Source organism: Anguilla rostrata, chromosome 2 (genome assembly GCF_018555375.3).
Source record: "Anguilla rostrata isolate EN2019 chromosome 2, ASM1855537v3, whole genome shotgun sequence".
In the NCBI taxonomy this organism is placed as follows: domain Eukaryota; kingdom Metazoa; phylum Chordata; class Actinopteri; order Anguilliformes; family Anguillidae; genus Anguilla; species Anguilla rostrata.
Window position 1 is genome coordinate 4,691,246 of NC_057934.1, and position 14,673 is coordinate 4,705,918.

General features: G+C 54.7%; 1 pseudogene; it reads left to right on the plus strand.

Annotated features, from left to right (window-relative positions):
- The window catches only part of LOC135249557 (EH domain-binding protein 1-like), a 112,218-nt pseudogene that overhangs the window by 54,794 nt on the left and 42,751 nt on the right, over window positions 1–14,673 (plus strand).

Genomic DNA, 14,673 nt, shown 5'->3' on the forward strand with positions numbered 1-14,673 from the left:
ATAAGCTTGCTCTGGAGATTGTAAACGCAGTAATAGCCAGATTTATGGGAGCCGGTGGAGGCTAATGACCACAGCAGTACTGTCTGGAGGTTTTTGGTGATTTTTGGCAGGTTTTGGTGATTTTTTTTGGGCGTCTTTTGGTGATTTTTGGCGGTTTTTGGTGATTTAATTTGGTGGTTTTTGTTCCCCCCCCCCAGGCGAGCCCCATCCCCAGCCCTCTGATGGGGAAGAGGCCCAACGCCACGCAGTCCCTGCTGGTCTGGTGCCGGGAGGTGACCAAGAGCTACCGGGGCGTGAAGATCACCAACTTCACCACGTCCTGGAGGAACGGCCTGGCCTTCTGCGCCCTGCTGCACCGCTTCAGACCCGACCTGCTGTGAGTACAGGAGACGCCGCGCGGACGCGCTGCCGCACACACGCGCGTGAGGGTCTCTCTACTGCACACACGCGCGTGTGGGCCTCTCTACCGCACACACGTGCGTGTGGCCCTCTCTACCGCGCACACACGCGTGTGGGTCTCTCTACCGCACACACACGCGTGTGGGTCTCTCTACCGCACACACACGCGTGTGGGTCTCTCTACCGCACACACACGCGTGTGGGCCTCTCTACCGCACACACGCGCGCGTGGGCCTCTCTACCGCACACACGCGCGCGTGGGTCTCTCTACCGCACACACGCGCGCGTGGGTCTCTCTACCGCACACACGCGCGTGTGGGTCTCTCTACCGCACACACGCGCGTGTGGACCTCTCTACCGCACACACGCGCGTGTGGACCTCTCTACCGCACACACACGCGTGGCCCTCTCTACCGCACACACACGCGTGGCCCTCTCTACCGCACACACGCGCGCGGGTCTCTCTACCGCACACACGCGCGCGGGTCTCTCTACCGCACACACGCGCGCGGGTCTCTCTACCGCACACACGCGAGCATGGGTCTCTCTACCGCACACACGCGCGCGTGGGTCTCTCTACCGCACACACGCGCGCGCGTGGGTCTCTCTACCGCACACACGCGCGCGTGGGTCTCTCTACCGCACACACGCGCGCGCGTGGGTCTCTCTACCGCACACACGCGCGCGCGTGGGTCTCTCTACCGCACACACGCGCGCGCGTGGGCCTCTCTACCGCACACACGCGCGCGTGGGCCTCTCTACCGCACACACGCGCGCGTGGGTCTCTCTACCGCACACACCCGCTGTGTGGGTCTCTCTACCGCACACACCCGCTGTGTGGGTCTCTCTACCGCACACACGCGCGTGTGGGTCTCTCTACCGCACACACGCGCGTGTGGGTCTCTCTACCGCACACACGCGCGTGTGGGTCTCTCTACCGCACACACGCGCGTGTGGGTCTCTCTACCGCACACACACGCGTGTGGGTCTCTCTACCGCACACACATGCGTGCGGCCCTCGCCTCCAAACGCAGTGAACTTCTGTTTTTGGGACGAAAGTTTACCGTTATTTCATATTTTCCCACTCTGCGTTTCGGTGATCACGCAGCTGTGTGACTGCACATCGCAAAATTGCGTGGTCGAAGTTTATGTTCATCAATAAATGTCATTGAATTTAAATGAAATTTGTGTTTTTTTTCGTATTTATTTGCATGTCTGGGCGTGTTTTTCAAAAAACAATTGTGACACTTCCTGTTTTGTTTTTCCCCACACAGTGATTACAAGACCCTCAATCCTCAGGATATCAAAGAAAACAACAAGAAGGTGAGGAGCAGTGCGTGTTATCTCTCCCTCTCTCTCTCCCTGTCCCAATACCTTTCACTTGATCAACTAAAATGAGTAACAATAGACACTGGATACATTTAAACAGATGTGAAAGTAAGGCTGTTCAAAATGGAGACAATTCATTGATTTCAGTGTCAAAGAAGTATTAAAGACAATGGATAAAAAATAAAAAATAAAAGCAGCACCAAAAAACTATAAAATGCTAAAATGTGCCGCCCTTGACGAAAGGCAGCGTATTGTCCATTGCGACCCCCCCCCCCCCCCCACCAAGTTCTATGTCGTCTGTCATCGTCACTTTCACCCCCCCACCCACCCCCCCAGGACAGAAAGCCACACGCCCTATCGGAGGTCTTCCTTCCTGTGGGTTTGTTTCCTCAGTCTGGTAACCCCCCATCTGCCCCCCCCTCCACCCCAGCACCCCAAAAGCCAAACCGGGGGGAACAATGGTCCCTCGCAGAAAGGCCCGTGCAGATGCAGCACCCGTCCCGTCAGTCTACCCTCCCTCCTCCCTCTCTTCCTGCCCCTCCTCCCCAATTAAGCCACAATGCCGTGCTTGAGTGACGGACGCCCCCCCCCCCCCCCCCCTCGCTGGTAAACTGGGAGGCTGGTTAAGAGCCAGTCACAGGTGACTGCTGAGGGGGCAGGAAAGGTTAAGGGTTTGCCCTCTTAGGGGAACGGGGGGGGGGTGTCGGTGGGGGGAGGGGGCAGTGGCCTGGTCATCCGCGGCGATTCCCCCCCCTCACATAGCTTCCACTGTGATAGTGATTTTTAATCATGATCTCAGATTCAGTTGAAAATACACTCTTAGAGATTTGGAAAATCAATTCAACAGGGTTCAATTCATAATGGAGTATTTCCAGATGTACCGGTTGTACGGTGTAAACCTAAACTATCCATCATCGTAGAATTAGATGTGTGGGTTTGTGTGTGTGTGTGCACATTTCTGTGTGTGTGTCTGCGTGTGCGTGTGTGTGCATGCATGTGTGTTTGTGTGTATGTGTGTGTGTGTGTGAGGAGGAGATGAGGAAGAGGTCATTTCCCAGGATATCTGATCTGTGAGAGTGTATTACTGTTCAGGATAATTAGGAAATGTCCCGACCGTAGCCTGTGGCACAGCTGCTGAGTGACAGCGGCTGACAGATGTCAATCACTCTGAGGGAGCACTTTTCAGAACTGCCCCCCCCCCCCCCCCCCCACCTCGCCCCCCATCCCTCTGAGAGGGCTGCTTGTCACTGTCTTTGGGACAGCACCCTCAATGCGACGGGAACAATGGCGCGTTTGGCGAGTGTGAGGAACACAATCAGGGGGGCGTCCCGTACCGAACCCCCCGCTTCAGGCCCTTTCAAAAAAGCCGTTTTCGGAAAGGAGAGGGGGAGGAAAGGAAACCTTTAAAAAAGAAACGCTGTAACTGCACACTCCTCTCTTTCTTCCTCTTCCTCCCCCTCTCGTCCCCGCCGCTCTTCCTCCTTTTTTTTACGTTTGGCCCCGTGCGATTCTCTCGTTCCCCAAGCCCATTGTTAGAGCCTTGAAAGGTGAGCTTTGAGAAAAGAAAAAGAGGAAAAAGAAGAAGAGAAAAAAAGAAGAAATATGTGTGAAGGAGGATGAAATAAGGCGGAAGAGGGGGAAAACTAAGTTGTAATTAATTGTAAATTGAGAATCAGCTCACCTCGATTATTCCGGTGGTGGAGGGGACAGGAGTGGGGGGGGGGGGGGGTTGTGCAGGGTGAGGGTTGGGGGGGGGGTGTGGTATTGGGGAAAAAAACTTGATAAACCAGCCGTATCCGAAATGTCAGGCCCCCGAGACGACGCTCGGCGGCGGGCTTCGTCAACAGGTTGGAATTACGGATGCTATCAGCCGGCTGCAGATACAAGCCATGATACCGGGGTGGGGGGGGGGCAGGGGGGGCCAGGGGGAGCCAGGGGAGAGAGCCGTTCCCCCTCAAATTCTCTCTTCACCAGATAAACGGACTGTGGCTCCAGACACTCTGGGATTGAGTTTTCTTCCTCCTTGATTACCTTGGCAGCGGGGGGGGGGTAAATAAAAAAAATCAGGGCAATTACAGAGAGCGGAGAGGGTGAGGAGAGAGGGGGTTGATGGGATACGATAAGGCGCGGAATGGGTTGGTTCCCTGTTTCTTCGCATCGCCCTCCCTTATCTCCGGGAACCATCCTCGACATTCCCCGTCTCCGCTCTCTACCTCCCAGTGATTCCTGATTTCTATTTATTCCCCCCCTCTATTTCCGATTCAGTCCGACACAGCTGGCTCTAGTACCCCCCCAGGCTCCTGTCTAAACCTGTGTCCCTATGGCCTGCCACCGGGTCCTGAGATGCCCCTTACCGGAGTGGGGTGGGGTCCCTGTCCAGTTAAAAGGAACATTTGGTGCAATCTGGGAGGCTCAGGAAAAGCCCAGATTCACAGTCCCTTAGATAGTTACACTTAGACAGCTGATTGGTGGAAAGCAGTGATTATGTTCTGTCTCGCTGGGTAGAAGGTTTGTATTTAATGTCAATGTGTGTCTGTCTCTGTCTGGCCAATAAACGCTGAATATATAAGTGTAAGGAGTAGGCGTTGGGTTGTTTGCTGGCGGTAAAACGGCGTCTCCTCCTCTTCCTCCCTCTTCCTCTCCCCGGCCCCCAGGCGTACGACGGCTTCGCCAGCCTGGGCATCTCGCGGCTGCTGGAGCCGGCGGACATGGTGCTGCTGGCCATCCCGGACAAGCTGACGGTGATGACGTACCTGTACCAGGTGCGCGCCCACTTCAGCGGGGAGGAGCTGAGCGTGGTGCAGATCGAGGCCAACAGCGGCCGCAGCACCTACAAGGTGGGCGACTTCGAGACCGACACCAACGGCTCCGTGGCCCAGGACAAGTTCTACGCCGAGGTCAACGACGTGCACCGGGAGGCGGAGCCGGAGGCGGGGGAGGGGGCGGAGCCTGCCGCCGCCGCGGTGGCCAACGGGGCGAGCCGGCCGGGAGAGGCCGGGCCACACGAACAGGAGGAGGAGGAGGAGGCGCCGCGCGGTAGACCTCCCGCCGTTTCGGTCACCGCCTCTGCCGTAGCGGAGCCCCCGATTGGCCGGGTTCCGGCCCAACCCCCTCTCTCCTCTGCCGTCGGCCAGGGGTCGCCGTCGTTATCGCCGCCGCCGTCGAACAGTTTGACCTCTGACCCCGCGCCAGCGCCGCGGCCGACGCCGAGGTCCCTGGTCGGTGTGGGCGGGGCCGGCGGTGCCGATTCGGCGCAGTCGCGGCCGGCGCCCGTCAAGCGGACGCTGCTCAAGGTCAACGCTCAGGACTTCGCCGACGGGTTGCCGAGGGCAGCACCGGGGAGAGGGGAACAGGAGGGCGGGGTCCCCCAATCCACCGGCCGCAGCGAGAGGGCGGGCCCAGGGGCGGGACAGCTGGAGGGAAGGGGCGTGGTCACGGGGGCGGACCTCGGATCCCCCTCGCACAAAGGGGGGTCCGTCCCGCCTCACAAGCTGGGCTTCTCTTACAACCGGGACGCCGACCTCATCAAGAAGAAGAGGGCCAGCCTGCGGAACTCCGAGTCTGACTCCGCCCCCGACGCCGCTGTCCGTCACAACCACGTGGATGTGGCCACGCCCCCCAAGCACGTGCAGGTACCCACACACCTCCTCTGCAGAGCTGAGACAGAGGACACACTAAGAGCTTTTTGGCACTTGAGAGCAGGGTTGTTCAGCAATAAAGCCAACTACTTGCAGTACCCAGAGACACATGATGAAAATCTGAATTTCCTGATGAATATCACATCTGATTAATCAGTAAAAAATCACATCCGATTAATCAGTTTAAAAAAAATTACAACTGATTAATCAGTTAAAGTTGCATATCCGAGTAGTGCTCTGTAGGCTATGCTCTCAACTGTGATCGGAATGATTCTCCCACCAAGTATGAAATTTTGATTTACATAGAATACAGCCTATTAATCTGTGGGGGAAAAAAATAGGTGCCTGTTTAAGGTTAATAGACAGAATGGCAGCCATTTTGTTTTTGTTAGTTGCTCTGACAGCATTGCTTGGCGCACACACACACACACGCACACCTGGATGTGAGGAATATTCTGGCATGCCTTACGGGAGAATTTCCATGTCTGAAGTTTATCAGCGAAGCATTTAGGATTTGTGACTCGCAACAGCGATTCTGCAAAATTGATTTTTTATTTTCTTTTTTTTTTTGTGGTTTTATTTGTCCAATTTGGAAAGCGTAGCAGCGGTAGCACGCCCGCCAGACGCGGAGCCAGTGTGCCGTGTCCGAAATCCAAGGCAGAGATTTTATTCCGTTTTTTTTTTTTTTTTTAATTCTCTCTACCTGCTAGACGGGCCTGTCCTTGTCCGTGGATTACTGTCGATGTGCGGACCGATAGCATCGGCTGCTGGAGGGGAGGTTGTCTGTGTTGTCATAACACACGGGAAAGCTGATAGTCATAAACCCGCTGCTCGTCGGGCCCTAATAATGGGGAAAAACTGCTTTCTGACGGTTTAAAGCCTTTTCATTCCACGTGTAGAAACATCAGCGATGGATGCTAAGTATTAATGTTAAAATGCCATATCGGATGCTTGCAGAAGCGCCTTTAAAAAGCTGTTCTTTGTGTTTTGCAGCAACCGTTGGCTGTGCAGAGATCGAACGCTCCAGAGGAGAAGGTGGGTACTATCGAAGATCCCCAATATAAGTGATGTAAGCTCAGAAGGGTTTCAGAAATACTTGCCATTGGAAAAAGTTTTTCAGATACTTGTCTTTTAGAAGCAAGAGGAAACAGTGATCAAGTTTTTCATATTTCTGTATGTTACATATTCTTGCTTAAAGAGTATAATGGTCAGGTAAAGGGTGTTTTGGTTAGACTAAGCTGGTCATTAGTGTGTGGGAGTGGCTTGCTTACCTGGCCTGGTTGGACGTAGCTTGGACTCCATACGGGAGAGCAGGTCACCACAGCACACCCTGTCCCATCACTCACCTGTGACAGGTCGTCTGTGACGGCTTTCCAGAGCTGATTCGGCCAGGCGGTGTCTGTGGCCCTGTTTTGTGGGGCTACGGAAATGGGTTCTTACCATGGTGAGGTTGGTCTTCTGAGGCTACCACAACGGGCTGTTACCATGGTAGGGCTGATCTTCTATCGAAAGGGCTCTTACCACAGTAAAGTGGAAGGTAGTCAGCAGCAACACAAATTGAAGACACCAATTTTTTTTTTTCTGGTTTCGGGTTAACCCCCTCAGGAGCTACCTCCTGACCTTGAAGGTGTGCCAGTGGACCCTCGGTCTGAATGCTCTTTGTTCTGTTCCTCGGGTTCGGTTGTGGTGGTGTGAACAGACCCCCTAACCCGCCCCCCCCCCCACAGAAGGTGCAGTCTCAGGTTTGGTTGTGGTGGTGTATAACCCATCTCCGCTCCTGCCCCCCCCCACAGAAGGTGCAGTCTGGGGTTCGGTTGTGGTGGTGTATAACCCGTCTGCGCTCCTGTCCCCCCCCCGCAGAAGGTGCAGTCTGTGGTTCGGTTGTGGTGGTGTATAACCCGTCTCCGCTCCTGTCGCCCCCACAGAAGGTGCAGTCTCGGCAGGAGGAGCTGAAGGAAAGGGCCAGGCTTCTCCTGGAGCAGGCCCGACGGGACGCCGCGCTGAAGGCGGGAAACAAGCACGCCGCCAACGCCCCCGCCTCCGCCGCCTCCCCGCCCCGCCCCGCGCACGTCATCGACGTAAGTAACGGGACGGGCACGTGGGTGTTTGGTCACTGTAGGCAAAGCTCATTTAGGATGCGGACTCCATTGCTTTGGTTGGCCTTGGCCTGTGTGGGAATGTGCTGTGGGGTAGACCCAATAAGGGTTCGGGGTGTTCTTCCACGGGATGTTGCAGTTCTCAGAATGATGTATCTGTGCGCTCTTTAGTATATTCTCTCGTTATCATATAAAAATTTTAACCCAGCAGTTATTTTATTTAATACAGAGCATTGAAAATATCGCTGGATGTTTTCATTGGCAATTTCTTTTTTTTCTTTTTTATTTTTTTATGTAAACTGATTTAGTTTATTACTTGGTAAGAATCCAGGCAGACTGAAAGATTCAAAAAAGTTGTGACGTTTTGATATTGTCCTTTTCAGGGGGAAAAAAATAGCTTGGGAGGGAAGATCCGTAGACTCTCAGCCTCTCATGGTGTAGTCACTGGGAGGAACACCTCTCCCCCTTTTCAGAGCGAGTGCTTCAGGGCTCGGGGGGTGGGGTTTGGGGGGGGGGGGCGCTGGTTTCCGTGGCGCGAGGGGTAAATGAGATAACCGCTAGAGAGAACACACGCGCCCCCCCCGCGAATAATCTGCGGTCGCACCCGGCGCGAGCCGCGCCGCACCTGACAGTAATTAGGCTGATTGAGCTAGCGCACCGTTAGCCGCCGCCACGGCTGCTTAGTGTGGGGGGAATCGCCGTGGCGATGTGAGAGAAGATGAAAGGGGAGCAGGAGATGCCGGTTTTGGGATGTAAGTATGCAAATGAAGAAACCCCCCCCCCCCCTCTGGTGCTGGTGACGAGGGATTAAACCAGGACTTTAATTTCAGGCATGGGTTCAGTGTGTGTGTGTGTGTGTGTGTGTGTTTGTGTGTGTGTGTGTGTGTGTGTGTGTGGTGTGTGTGTGGGTGTGTTGTGTGTGTGTGTGTGTGTGTGCGCGTGCGGTGTGTGTGGTGTTGCTGTGCTGACGTGTGCGTGCGGTGGTGTGAGAGTGTGTGTGTGTGTGTGTGTGTGTGTAGTGTGTGAGTGTGTGTGTGTTGTGTGTGTGTGTGTTGTGTGTGTGTGGGTGCATGCATCTGTCTATGCGTGGGTGTGTGTGCGCGTGCGTTTGTTTGTGTTTGTGTTTCTGTCTGACTGTGTGCGTCTGTGTGTGTGTGCGTCTGTGTGTGTCCGGGTCAGTTTGTGTGTGTGTGTATACACACACTGTGTATGTGTATATGTGTGTGTGTGTGTGTGTGTGTGTATGTATAAACACTGTGTGTATGTGTATGTGTGTGTGTGTGTGTGTGTGTGTGTATGCGTATACACACACTGTGTGTATGTGTATATGTGTGTGTGCGTGTGTGTGTGGATATCAACACAGTGCTCCTCCATTCATACCTCAGTAGTTCCCTGTGCACACTGTTTGCTGGATATCCCACGAAGCACCCATATCGCTGACCTCTATATGACCTCTAAGACCTCTAAGTTATTCCAGCTATGGCAGTTATGATGCGTGCGCTCATCTCTAATTTCGATTGCTCGCGTGATTCATCTGCTTTGCATAAATACTTTGATCGTTTCCTGGGTAAGGCAGACATGAGTCATTGTTTGTTTGTTTGTCGTGTGAGTTTTTAAAGGGTGTTGGAATGCCCCTGAAGAGAGTCCTCTCCATGCAGGCAGGCCTGCCTTCCTGCCTGGGTAAACCATTTCGGCTCCATCCAGAAATTGAAAGACAACCTCCGACACCAACCTGTTCAAACCGCTCGGCATGGCAGTTTTTTTTTTTTCCTTTCTAAATTTAAACCAGTGTGAAACGTTCAAAGCTGGCGAAGTCCTTCGCACTGCTGAGAGAAGCAGACGCGGTCTTATCCCTGTCAGGGAGCTCTTCTCCTCTAAATTGCCCCGCTTTTCGTTTTCTGCGACGGCCTGGTTTCCCGAAGACGGCTCTTTAACGAGGACGTCGGATCGCTTCGGTTTTCGGGAAGAGCGTTGATCAAAACAAATCCCCCTTGGCCTGACCGGGTGGGTAATTGCTGGCGATTTAGATCAGGCCGCTAGACGTCTTTGTTTTGATCGGCATGGAAACCGCTCCTGATGTCATCGCGCGAGTCGGGGCCCGGCTGGTTGTGCGTCTGCGACCGGTGGACTTCGCGGTCGAGCGTGCCGAAGGAATATTTAAATTTGATTGCGTCGGGAACAGGCAGAGGCGGGATAGGGTGCGGGTTCGAGTGGCCCGGGGGCGGGGGGGATTTTAAGAAGCGAAACAGGAGCAGAAGAGCAAAGATCGAATGAGAAGGGGTGCATGGTGCAGGGGCTCCAGGCCTCCCCCGGGACGTCCGACAGGGGATCCGATTCTTCTTTTGAAGTGAGGACCCCCCCCCCCCCCCCGTGCGATCCTCAGTGTTTCCTGCACTTCGGTGGGGGCGCTGCAGTCCTCATCCTCTCCCCCTTCTCTCCAGACGCCCCTCCTAGGTGGGCTCCCTAATCTATTAGCACCGTGAGCCGGGTCCCGTGTGATGTCACGCCCCCTGCCCAAAGCAAATTGGTCCTTAATGAACAGTCATTATGACAAAAGAACACATGCTCTCCCCCCTATCCTGTCCCCAATCCCCAATCCCCCACCCCCGGTCCCACGACCACCTGCTTACGCTCATAATTTTAGGTTTCTTCAGTCTCTCTCTGACTCCCTCACTCCCTCTCGCTACCTCTTTCCCTCCCTCCCTCCTCCTCTCTCTCTCTCTCAGTCCTTCTTTCTCTCTCTGTCTGTGTTTCTCACTCTCTCTCTCTCTCTGCCGTTTAGGGAAAACTGAGGGATAGAGAGAGAGTGGGACTGGTCGGGCTGTCCCCACAGACTGTGCATTTGAGCGCGGCAGAGATGATTTTTTTTTTTTTTTTGGGGGGAGGGGGCGGGCGGGATGGGGGGGGAGACAGAAAAACATAGCGGAGACCCAAGCGAGGGAAAAACGCTCTTCCAGATCTTTCCTCAGCCATTAGGGAGATCTGGACAGCAATTTCACAGGGCTCTGGCCAGGGTAATTAAAGTGGCCAGGGCCTTGGGAGTGGGGGGGGGGGGGAACGCTCAGACGCTGGGGGGGGGGGGGGGGGTCAGGGGGGCAGGGGCCAGGTGAGCCCCCCACCCCCCACCCCCCCACCTGCTCACTGGGACGTTATGATTAGTTTAATTGGGCTCTGTTTGATTTTCACCGACGAGGGCCCCCACCCCCTACCCCTCGGTGGTGGAGTGGTGACTTCTCTTGAGTTGTCTGTGACCCTTACTGTCAAAGTTGGGGGGGGGGAGCAGACCAAACCTTTGAACCCCATCCCCTCTGCCCCCATGTCACCCCCCCCCCCACCCCAGCCTGTGTCTTAGTTATTACTTATTAAACATATTTAGTTTTTCTGTACAAAGAAACTGTTCCGTGTAAGAACTGTCGTTTCCTGAAAGAATATCAATTGTCTGTTTTTTTTTTGTTTTTTTACAGAAGATAATAGCGGTGTACAACAGAGAGCTTTACATTCACTCTTTAATTTTATTTTTTTATCAGACCTCTGGATATTTTAATCCTCAGGGGTAGGATTGGGTAGGATAATGATGATTTAAAATAAATATAAAAATAAAAAAAGGACAGAAAACGATGTACTGTCAGTTGGTGTAGCTTGCAGGCTTGAAATTCAGACTTAAATAGGCCAATTAGGGCTGCAGAGCTCCTGGCTAACTGGCTGGTTTGGTCGGGCTCCAGCGAACACGCCAAGGACCCCATTATGTTCTGTTCTCTTTAAAGGCAACGCACAAGTTTTTGTGTTTTTTCCCCCCCCTATTAAATTCTAATGCGCTAACAGGTCGTGATCTCAGTGTGTTCCAGTGTAAAGTGCAGTGTGTTACAGTGTAAAGTGCAGTGTGTTTCAGTGTAAAGTGCAGTGTGTTACAGTGTAAAGTGCAGTGTGTACCAGTGTAAAGTGCAGTGTGTACCAGTGTAAAGTGCAGTGTGTTACAGTGTAAAGTGCAGTGTGTTGCAGTGTACAGTGCAGTGTGTTACAGTGTAAAGTGCGGTGTTGCAGTGTAAAGTGCAGTGTGTTCCAGTGTAAAGTACAGTGTTCCAGTGTAAAGTGCAGTGTGTTACAGTGTAAAGTACAGAGTTACAGTGTAAAGTGCAGTGTGTTCCAGTGTAAAGTACAGTGTTACAGTGTAAAGTGCAGTGTGTTCCAGTGTAAAGTACAGTGTTACAGTGTAAAGTGCAATGTGTTCCAGTGTAAAGTGCAGTGTTACAGTGTAAAGTGCAGTGTGTTCCAGTGTAAAGTGCAGTGTGTTCCAGTGTAAAGTACAGAGTTACAGTGTAAAGTGCAGTGTTACAGTGTAAAGTACAGTGTTCCAGGGTAAAGTGCAGTGTGTTCTAGTGTAAAGTGCAGTGTGTTCCAGTGTAAAGTGCTGTTACAGTGGAGCCACAGTCTTCAGCCTAATCCAGCACAGAGCAGTGAGCTGCAGCGGGATTAGAGCCATGATTTACGTTCAGGTTGTAAAATCCAACATGCTGCAGTCATGTTCATTTGTATATCTTGGCTGTGAAGTTTATTGTCTCCCATAAATCTCATTGCTCTGTAAATCATGAGAAGCTCTCTCCTGTGATTTGTGCTGGGCCTTGCCAGAACTCTGAGGTAAATATGCAGCCTGTCCTGTTTGGGGCATCGCTGCAGTAATTCCGGTCTGAACACTTCAGATTACCGAGAAGCGGAGGTGAGACTTTTGTGGTGCCTCGGTTCGTTTGAACTTTTAGACTCTCGTTGCTGTTAGAAGAAAATGTTGTTAAACTGAACAGGTTCTTGAGAGCGATGCGAATATGCAAATATGCCACCTACACACAGACACGCCCCAGACTGGGGGGGATGAGTATTTAAATACGCATGTTTTTTTTCCTCTCTGCCACTCTCTCTGTCTTTCTTTCTCCCTCTCTCTCTCGCTCTCTCTCTCTCCCTCTCTCTCTCCCTCTCTCTCTCTCTCTCTCTCTCTCTCTCTCTCTCTCATGTTGCTTGTTAAGGCGGCCGTGCCGTGCACTCGCTAAAGGTGTTTACAAGCTTCCTCCTTATTTATTCTCTCGTTCATTTATCTCTCCCCGCACCCCCCCGCCCATCCTTCACCCCACCCATCCCCACCCTCGGTGCTCCAGTTAAAGATTTTGAGCTGCCCTCGGTGGGCACGTTAAATGTCATCTCCCAGAAGGACAACTCTGGCCACTGGCTTCATTCCCTGCGCTCATAATAACAACCCCCTCTAACACCGCCCCCCCCCTGCCCCGCCCCCCACACACACACACGCGCGCGCACACACACCTCCTCTCATTGAAGTGTTCTCTCTTCTCTCTCTCTCTCTCTGGAAACGGTTCCTTAACTATCCCCCCCTCAGCTCTTCCGACGCTCTTCCGCCCCGCCCCCCACGCCCCCCCCCCCGCCCCCCGTACGGCCCGTCATTATCTCCCGCCCCGGCGCTGCGCAGTATCATGAGCGCTGCGCATGCGGAATCCTAATTGCGCCCGTGCGCTCGCTCTTTTGATGGCGGCGATGGCGCGGTCCTCTTCTTCTCGGCGCCCTATCGCACGCGCCCATCGATCCGCGCCCGCCGTCTGGCGCCGGCTGATAAGGGCCCCGCCGGAATCTCCGCGCGCTCCGCCATTCATCGCGGCGTGAGGGGGCGGGTTCGGCCGGGGGGGGGGGGAGCAATCGGCGGGATTAGCCGCCGTTCAGCTACTTACTTGCATTTTAAGTCGACACCTGGATGGCGGCTCAGGCCACATTACAAACTGAAACACACACGCGCGACTTAGCGCCGCGACACTCTTCAGCACGCTAACTCCGCTGGCCGCTCGACAGTCTGTAATTGGATTTGTTGGGAATAACAGCCCCCCCCCAAAAAAAAGAAAAAGAAACGAAAGAAAGAGAGAGAAAGATTTCTTTGAGAGTTTGCCAGGGACACGAGGTGAAGTTTTCTCATTACAGGAGAGAGATGGCGGGGTAGAGATCAGAGCCAGATTGTTGTTTTCTCTTTAAAGGAGGGAGGGAAAAGACGGATGGATGGAAGAAAGAAGGAGAAAAGGACCCGTTACCTCTTTTTTGAAACGGTCTTGGGCGTTCTGACAGGCCGGCCTCCAGGTGTGCGGTCGGGCCTCCGGGTGTGCGGTCGGGCCTCCGGGTGTGCGGTCGGGCCCCCGGGTGTGCGGTCGGGCCCCCTGGTGTGCGGTCGGGCCCCCAGGTATGCGGTCGGGCCCCCAGGTGTGCGGTCGGGCCCCCTGGTGTGCGGTCGGAGCCCCCAGGTGTGCGATCGGGCCCCCAGGTGTGCGGTCGGGCCCCCAGGTGTGCGGTAGGGCCCCCAGGTGTCGGTCGGGCCCCCAGGTGTGCGGTCGGGCCCCTGGTGTGCGGTCGGGCCCCCAGGTGTGCGGTCGGGCCCCCTGGTGTGCGGTCGGGCCCCCAGGTGTGCGGTCGGGCCCCCAGGTGTGCGGTCGGGCCCCCAGGTGTGCGGTCGGGCCCCCAGGTGTGCGATCGGGCCCCCAGGTGTGCGGTCGGGCCCCCTGGTGTGCGGTCGGGCCCCCAGGTGTGCGGTCGGGCCCCTGGTGTGCGGTCGGGCCCCAGGTGTGCGGTCGGGCCCCCTGGGTGTGCGGTCGGGCCCCCAGGTGTGCGGTCGGGCCCCCTGGTGTGCGGTCGGGCCCCCAGGTGTGCGGTCGGGCCCCCTGGGTGTGCGGTCGGGCCCCCAGGTGTGCGGTCGGGCCCCCTGGGTGTGCGGTCGGGCCCCCAGGTGTGCGGCCGGGCCCCCTGGTGCGCGGTCGGGCCCCCAGGTGTGCGGTCGGGCCCCCTGGTGTGCGGTCGGGCCCCCTGGGTGCGGTTCAGGTTCCGGTGGGACCGGAGCCTTGCGCTTCAGCTGAGTTGTTTTTTTTTCTTCAAGAAAAGTGAACAAATTCCACAAATTCCTCAAATTGCTTTGTTCTAGCCGCAGTCTATGATTGGGCAGAAACACGCGTTTGAGTCCCTAAGATGGAGAAACAGAACTGTGGGGCTAAATTTAGACTTCGGACCTCTCTGTCTGTGGGACAGTATGACCGCACACACATGCATATGCACATGCATATACACACGCGTGTACACACGCATATACACACGTGTACACGCTCATATACACGCTCATATACACGCAGGACTAATCCCTTTTTTCTCACTGCGTGTTACTGAATGTTTAATTCTCCTGC